The sequence below is a fragment of the Sebastes umbrosus genome, chromosome 5 (assembly GCF_015220745.1).
Source record: "Sebastes umbrosus isolate fSebUmb1 chromosome 5, fSebUmb1.pri, whole genome shotgun sequence".
NCBI classification, from domain to species: Eukaryota; Metazoa; Chordata; class Actinopteri; order Perciformes; family Sebastidae; genus Sebastes; species Sebastes umbrosus.
This window is the reverse complement of record NC_051273.1, coordinates 34661679-34669633: the sequence shown is the minus strand read 5'-3', so window position 1 is coordinate 34669633 and position 7955 is coordinate 34661679.

The window sequence follows — 7955 nt, the reverse complement described above, 5'->3', positions numbered from 1 at the left end:
TTCACTGTGTCTTTGGTTGTTTTTTAGCCACAGAAGCAGCATAGCTCTGGGCACGGTAATGTTGGTCGGCCCAGAACTAAACCTTTAGTTTACGGTTATTGGATGGATTACCATAAAATAAACCTTTAGTTAACGGTTATTGGATGGATTACCATAAAATAAACCTTTAGTTAACGGTTATTGGATGGATTACCATAAAATAAACCTTTAGTTAGCGGTTATTGGATGGATTACCATAAAATAAACCTTTAGTTAACGGTTATTGGATGGATTACCATAAAATAAACCTTTAGTTAACGGTTATTGGATGGATTACCATAAAATAAACATTTAGTTAACGGTTATTGGATGGATTACCATAAAATAAACCTTTAGTTAGCGGTTATTGAATGGATTACCATAAAATAACCCTTTAGTTAACGGTTATTGGATGGATTACCATAAAATAAACCTTTAGTTAGCGGTTATTGGATGGATTACCATAAAATGTTGTACACACATTCATATTCACCACAGGATGAATTGTTTGATGATCTTGTGACTTTTCATTTAGTGCCATCACCTGGTCAAAAAGTGGGTCAAATACTGGGCTTTTCCATACAGAGTCCCAGGCTACAAAACACATATCTACAAGACAGTTTGAATCAGCATTCACACTCTGAGTCAGAATTCACACTCTGAGTCAGCATTCACACAGGGAACTAAATCTCTACTTTAGATTTGCTCCTGGTTAAAGTAACTGATGGTCTCTGCAAATATTACAAAACAACACAACAGTACCTGCAAAATGATCTATACACTGCAACTTATACACAGTTGTATTGAACATATACAGTACTTATACAACATAATGCATACAGTACATAACAAACCAGTAGCCTTGGCTGGAAACAATATCAATATGGTATTTGTATGATTGGGTTAGAGTAAGGGTTAGGGGGAGAGAGAGAGAGAGAACCAGATTGAATGCACTGTTCATCAACTGCTCAACACTGTGGAGCTCCTAGTTCTCATTGAGACCTCTGGGATGTACGGCGTCTCATCTTTTTATCCAACTTTTTTCAATTTCTTTTCTCTGGGATACAGACCATCTTGGATTACTATGTATAACAGTAGTATGGACTGATTACCATCCATGTAACAGGAAGTGCTCAACCAGTGGGGTACGGGTTTTTCTCTTATTAATGATGTTATACCTGTTGAGTAAATCTAACCAGAATAGAGTTGCTGGTTTCCCCCCCCCATACTGTAAGTCACATTGTTAACATGTGACCAGGTAGACACAATCCCTGGCTCTAGGGTTGCCTCGTGTTCTAGTTTATATATCGTGCTATTATTACTGGTGTATCCAGTTTTGGTTTCTATAAAATTCCCCATAACCTCTGGGTTTAGGGTCATTTAGTGTTTTGATTTTGGCTTTGACTAGAACAGGGGTCAGCAACCTTTACTATCAAAAGAGACATTTTAGGCAAAAAAAAATAAAATCTGTCTGGAGTCACAAAACATTTGAGCATTGTGATGAAGGTAACACAGTTTATAGTCTAAGTATATAGTCTATAGGTCTAATGCAGTGAGGGCCAAAGTGCAAATGTACTACTGAGTATCAGGGCCACATTGAGGGGAAAAAAATCGGAGATTTACAGAATAAAGTCATATTACGAGAAAAAACTCATAACATTATGAGAAAAAAAAAGTCGTAATATTACGAGAATAAAGTCATAACTTAACGAGAAAAAAAAGTTGTAATATTAAGATAGTCAAAGGTTTATGAGAAAAAAGTCGTAATATTACGAGAATAAAGTCATAACTTTACGAGAGAAAAAAAGAAAATAACACGTAAAATTACTACTTTATAATATTATGACTTTTTTCTCATAAACCTTTGACTTTATTATCATATTTTTACGGCTTTTTTCTAGTAAACTTATGACTTTATTTTCGAAAATCTATGACATTATTCCATTAAACCTATGACTTTATTCTCGTAATAAACTGGGGGAAAAAGTTCGGAAACTTGCTCATATGTCGATTAGATCTCTCAGTAACATTTGATTAGTTTTATATAAACTCAGAAAAAAAAGTTTGGAAATTTGTGTTTGGTGGATTTCTCTCTGTTGTTACAATGCTAATTGGCATTGTATTTTACATCTTTGGAAAGCATGTTTATTTACCTTCACAATGGTGTCCAACTTGTAAGGATCATGCATTTGTGGGATGAGCAGCACAGCTGATTATGTGGGTAGCGCCCAAGAAAAATTTGCCAAAATGCTCTGCCAATGGTAAACAGTGTATTCTCATAAGGCTACCAGGAAGCCTGCAATGACTGCCCTTCACCATCAGGCCCGTTTGCGCTGGTGTCGACAACACAGACAATGGAACCTGAACCTGTGGGGGAATGTCATGTTCAGTGATGAGTCCAGGTTCTGTCTGCCAAAGTTGGATTGCAAGTAACCGCTTTTGGTGGGGGCAGTGTCATGGTGTGGGGCGGCATCTCCCTCACTGGCAAAACAAGGCTTGTCATCATTAAAGGCCATCTCAATGCAGTGAGATATCAGGATGAGATTCTGCAGCCAGTGGCGATCCCATATCTCCACAATCTGGGACCTAACTTCATCCTCCAAGATGACAACGCTTGCCCCCACAGAGCCAGGGTTATCACAGACTACCTCCACAATGTGGGAGTAGAGAGAATGGAATGGCCTGCCAAGAGTCCAGACCTCAACCCAATTCAACACTTGCGGGATCAGCTTGGGCGTGCTGTACGTGTTAGTGACCAACACAACCACGCTGGCTGACCTGCAACCAATCCTGGTTGAGGAATGGAACGCCATCTCACAGCAACATGTGACCAGGTTGGTGACCAGCATGAGGAGGAGGTGCCAGGCTGTTGTGGCTGCGTATGGATCTTCCACCGCTACTGAGGCTCCCGACGGTGTATTAAATGAATAAAGTATAAAATAGCCAATATGTCTTGTTTGTTCCTTGTTACTGATAGAGAGTTCAATCATCCAATCCACCAAACAACTCAAAACAAGAGTCAATACCAACAGGAGAATACACTGTTTACCATTGGCAGAGCATTTTGGCAAATTTTTCTTGGGCGCTACCCACATAATCAGCTGTGCTGCTCATCCTACAAATGCATGATCCTTACAAGTTGGACATCATTGTAAAGGTAAATAAACAGGCTTTCCAACAATGTAAAATACCAAACACAAGTTTCCCAGTTTATTATGACTTTTTTCTCAAAATCTCAGATCCATTTTTTTTCCTCAATGTGGCCCTAATACTCCGTCATACCGTCGTACCATAGATATACAACAATGATAAATAAAAATGAAAATGTAAACAAAAAACTGTTATTCATTCCCAATTTTAAAATTCCACAGAGAGCCACTGGAGAGGAACTAAAGAGCCACATGTAACTCCAGAGCCGCAGGTTGCTGACCCCTGGACTAGAAGATCCTGTAGGTTTTTGTTTTTCCTGAAAGCTGCAATGATACTGTGGTCCTGTAATTCATCAGATCCTGTGATGAAGTGGTGGAAATTATTCTTAATCACTGTGACAAGGTAACTAAAGGGGGCTTTGTTTGAAAGTCTTGAAAACCTTTCTAAGGAAAGACCTGGAGTACACTCTAGTGGTCAAAGCTGCAAACAACACTCTAGTAGCAAGATTGAAATCTATGTGCTGTGTGCAGATTCTGTGAGATCTTAATAATTGTGACTTCACCAAGCCTGCAAACGTGTGCTTTGGATGGTGACTAGTTTTATAGAGCAGAGCATATGTGTCTGTCTCTTTGAAGAACACTTTAAAGGTCCCATATTATGCTCATTTTCAGGTTCATACTTGTATTTTGTGTTTCTACTAGAACATGTTTACATGTTGTAATGTTAAAAAAACAAACCTTATTTTCCTCATACTGTCTGCCTGAATATACTTGTATTCACCCTCTGTCTGAAACGATCCGTTTTATTGCATTTCAATGGAATTGCAATGGAATTGCAATGGAATGCGTTGCTAGGCAACAGTTTGGGTCCATGTTTACTTCCTGTCAGCTGATGTTATTTACATACACTGCAACAGGAAATAAACCAGGACACATTTAGAATGTTTATGTTTAAAAACGTCTAATGGTCTAAATATTGTATATTTGTGACATCACAAATGGACAGAAATCCTAACGGCTTGTTTCAAACGCACAATTTCTGAATACGGGCAGTGTGTGTTTCTCCGTATATTGAGCGTTTTGATAGTTTAACAGTATTTATATATCACTTAAACCTGCTTTATAATATAAAATACATGAAAATCTCACTTTTTACAATATTGGACCTTTAATGTCAAATGTGTGAGAATTTGGAAAATTGACACCTTTGAAGGTTGTTATCTAGAAAGTCCACAGAAGTCATGCTCACAGAAGATTTCAGTTTAATATAAGTGTTGCGATTGTTCATAGTGGCTAGGAATATGTCAAAATCTTCTGTCGAATGAGTCCACACACCCCGGATATCGTCCAGAAACCTGTAATAATATAATGGTTGTTGTAAACATGAGGCCAATGCTGTGGTTTCCCATTCAGCCGTAAAGATATTGGCGCGGGCTGGGGCAAGGTTTTCACCCATGGCAGTTCCCTTTATTTGTAGAAAGAATTCATCCATTAAATTCAAAGTAATTTCTGGTTAAATTAATTTCCAGTAATTGTAATAATTCCTTGTCAGGTCTCTTTTTGAAAAATGTTTTTAATAAGTCAATATTTGTGTATAGACTGTCAATATCCATGGTGAACGAAACTGAATTTTCAGGGATATGGAATTTTTAAACCTTATTGACAAAATCATACGTTTCCTTGATATAACTGGAGTGTGTGGTCGACAGGGGATTAACAAAGAAGTCTATATATTCTGCAGTGCTATGTGATTCGTTACTGCAGTCAGAGACAATAGGGTTAGGGTTAGGATAGTCCAGGGGTCAGCAACCTCCGGCTCTTTAGCCCCTCTCCAGTGGCACCCTGTGGATTTTTTAATAAAATTGTGGAAATGAATACATTACATTTTCATTTTTATTTATCATTGTTGTAGGTCTATGGTACGAAGGTACGACGGAGTATTAGGGCCACTAGTGCTGCAGATACTCACAGTGAGAGGTGAGGTGTGAACTCAGAAACTTGAGGTTGTTTCTTTCACACAGTGGCAGGAGAAACCAGAGAAGTTGATCTCAGGGATCCCGATCTGAGTGTGAGGGAATTTAATTTTGGCCACTCTGAATGCCCTCTGTAACTGTCTGACAGCAGTCTGTTTGACCTTTTGACCTCCGTTGTTGATGCCAAAGGAGAGGATGACTTTTTCTCCAGTGGGAGTGAGTGACAATGGCTTTGTCTAAAATAACCTCCGCGTGCCTGAAGGTGGCACCTGGGTAGGCATCTATCTGGAGGTCTGGCACATTCACAGGGTGGGAACCTGGCCACATTAGACTCCCCGACGATGACCCATTTCCTGTGTATGGTGAGGGCCCAGTTTTGTAGTTTGCAGGTTGTGTTGAGGTGTCTAGTGGGCCGGCACTCAGCTGGTGGTGGTGGTGGTGGTGGTTGTCGTGGTATGGGAGTTTTGGCTGTTTGAGACGTGTCCAGGCTTGTGATAGAAGAAACACAGTTTCTCAACCTTAGAGCTGGACGGCACACTGGCATGCATCACATACGCATCATCAGTGCTCTGGTTAGAGTCACGATGGAGGGAAGAACTCATCTGCCAGGATAGCGGCCTGCTGCAGATTGGTCGCCTTCTGCTCATTTAAATAAATGGCAGTATGCTCCGGTTAGGGTTAGGTTTGGGTTAAAACGTAACACTCTTATTGAGTGCTACGAGGTTCACGGGGACCAGGTGAGTAAAATAATTTTTAAATAATGCCGTAATAAAAATCATATAATGTATTCTAAAATCCTTAAAATCAATTGGGTCCACTTGCTCAAGAGAGACAGAGGAGAGATTGGTTTAAAAAAGGGCTGTAAGACTCCCATAAAACACTGTCCACTCAGCCCCTTCTTTAAATCTCAGGGGTTATGGAAAAGTACTGTTTTAGAGTGAATTTGCGGGAGAGCGAGGCCAACACGTCTGCTACATTCCAGCGTCACCGGAACTCCGAGGACATGCTGTTGTATCATTATTATATTATTATTACTATTAGCAAAAGAAAACCCCCAAAAAATAATAAAGGGAGTGGAAAACAAACATGAGTTTCAATCATTCATTTGTGTGTGTGTGTGTGTGTGATCTTCAGATGATGAACAAGCTCTAACATAAGCTCATTTCAGTCACACAAGCTGCAATATACAGTATACCGTATTGTTTTGGGCTGGACCGCAGAGGGCCGAGTGTTGAAGTTTTTTATTGCGAGACAAAAGACAATACATTAACACAACAACAAGATGATGACAAGAACAGTGAGCACATAGCAGTTAACACATTTCTGCCATAGGATGAGAGAACCAAGTGGTGTGTGTGTGTGTGTGTGTGTGTGTGTGTGTGGAGTCTATAGGGTGGATATATGGCGAGAAGAGAGGTTAATAAAAAAACGAATTCATTAATTCATTAACAACAACAATAAAATAAGTAGTTAACTAAGGCTAACTAGAGGGAAGCATAGGGAAGGAAATAACTAAATAAATAAATGAGCAAGGAACATAATTAATTCTAATAATTAAAATAAGAATAACAATAAGAATAATAACAGTTAGACAGAGTCAAGAGGGGTGCAGTCCCGTCGACCGGCAGCGAGGCACAACGGGGGCACCGTCAGGGACCTCCAGAGCAGGTCAGCAGGGTCAGTACGGCAGGGCCAACCAGGTTATTGTTTCATTTTGTACTTATAGATTTGAAGTTTTATTTGTGCATATATTAATTTCCCATACATATACACACGTACATTATTATTATTATAATTTTGTTATTATTATTATTATTTATTTATTTATTTTTTGACTGATTGGCCCAGCTTTGGGCAGCCCCAAGACCTTTATAGGAGAAGGCTGGCCCATTGTGGGCATGATCCCTTTTTTTAAAAAAAACCGACATCCTCACGTGTCACAACTGCTACCACTTTCCTTAGGGAATGATATTATTAAATAGTATGATATTATGTCATAAATTAGTATGATATTATGGCGATGATGAAATACAAACAATTTGAGAGAGGAGAAAAAAATAAATATATATATATTTACAGTGGAGGAAATAAGTATTTGATCCCTTGCCGATTTTGTAAGTTTGCCCACTTACAAAGAAAAGAACGGTCTATAATTTTAATGGTAGGTTTATTTTAACAGTGAGAGACAGAATATAAAAAAAAATCCAGAAAATCAATTCATATAAAAGTTATAAATTGATTTGTATTTTATTGTGGGAAATAAGTATTTGATCCCCTAGCAACCAACAAGAATTCTGGCCCCCACAGACCGGTTAGATTAGTCCTCTCGCTTTAAGAAAGTACTCCGAATCTCAACTCGTGACCTGTATAAAAGACAACTGTCTCAACTCATTACCTGTATAAAAGACACCTGTCCACAATCAGATTCCAACCTCTCCACCATGGGCAAGACCAAAGGGCTGTCCAAGGACGTCAGGGACAAGATTGTAGACCTGCACAAGACTGGAATGGGCTACAAGACCATTGGCAAGCAGCTTTGTGAGAAGGAGACAACTGTTGGTGCCACTATTCGGAAATGGAAGAAACACAAAATGACCATCAATCGCCCTCGGTCTGGGGCTCCACGCAAGACCTCGTCTCGTGGGGTATCGATGATCATGAGAAAGGTGAGGGATCAGCCCAGAACTACACGGGAGGAACTTCTTAATGATCTCAAGACAGCTGGGACCACAATCACCAAGAAAACCATTGGTAACACACTACACCGTAATGGTTTAAAATCCTGCAGCGCCCACAAGGTCCCCCTGCTCAAGAA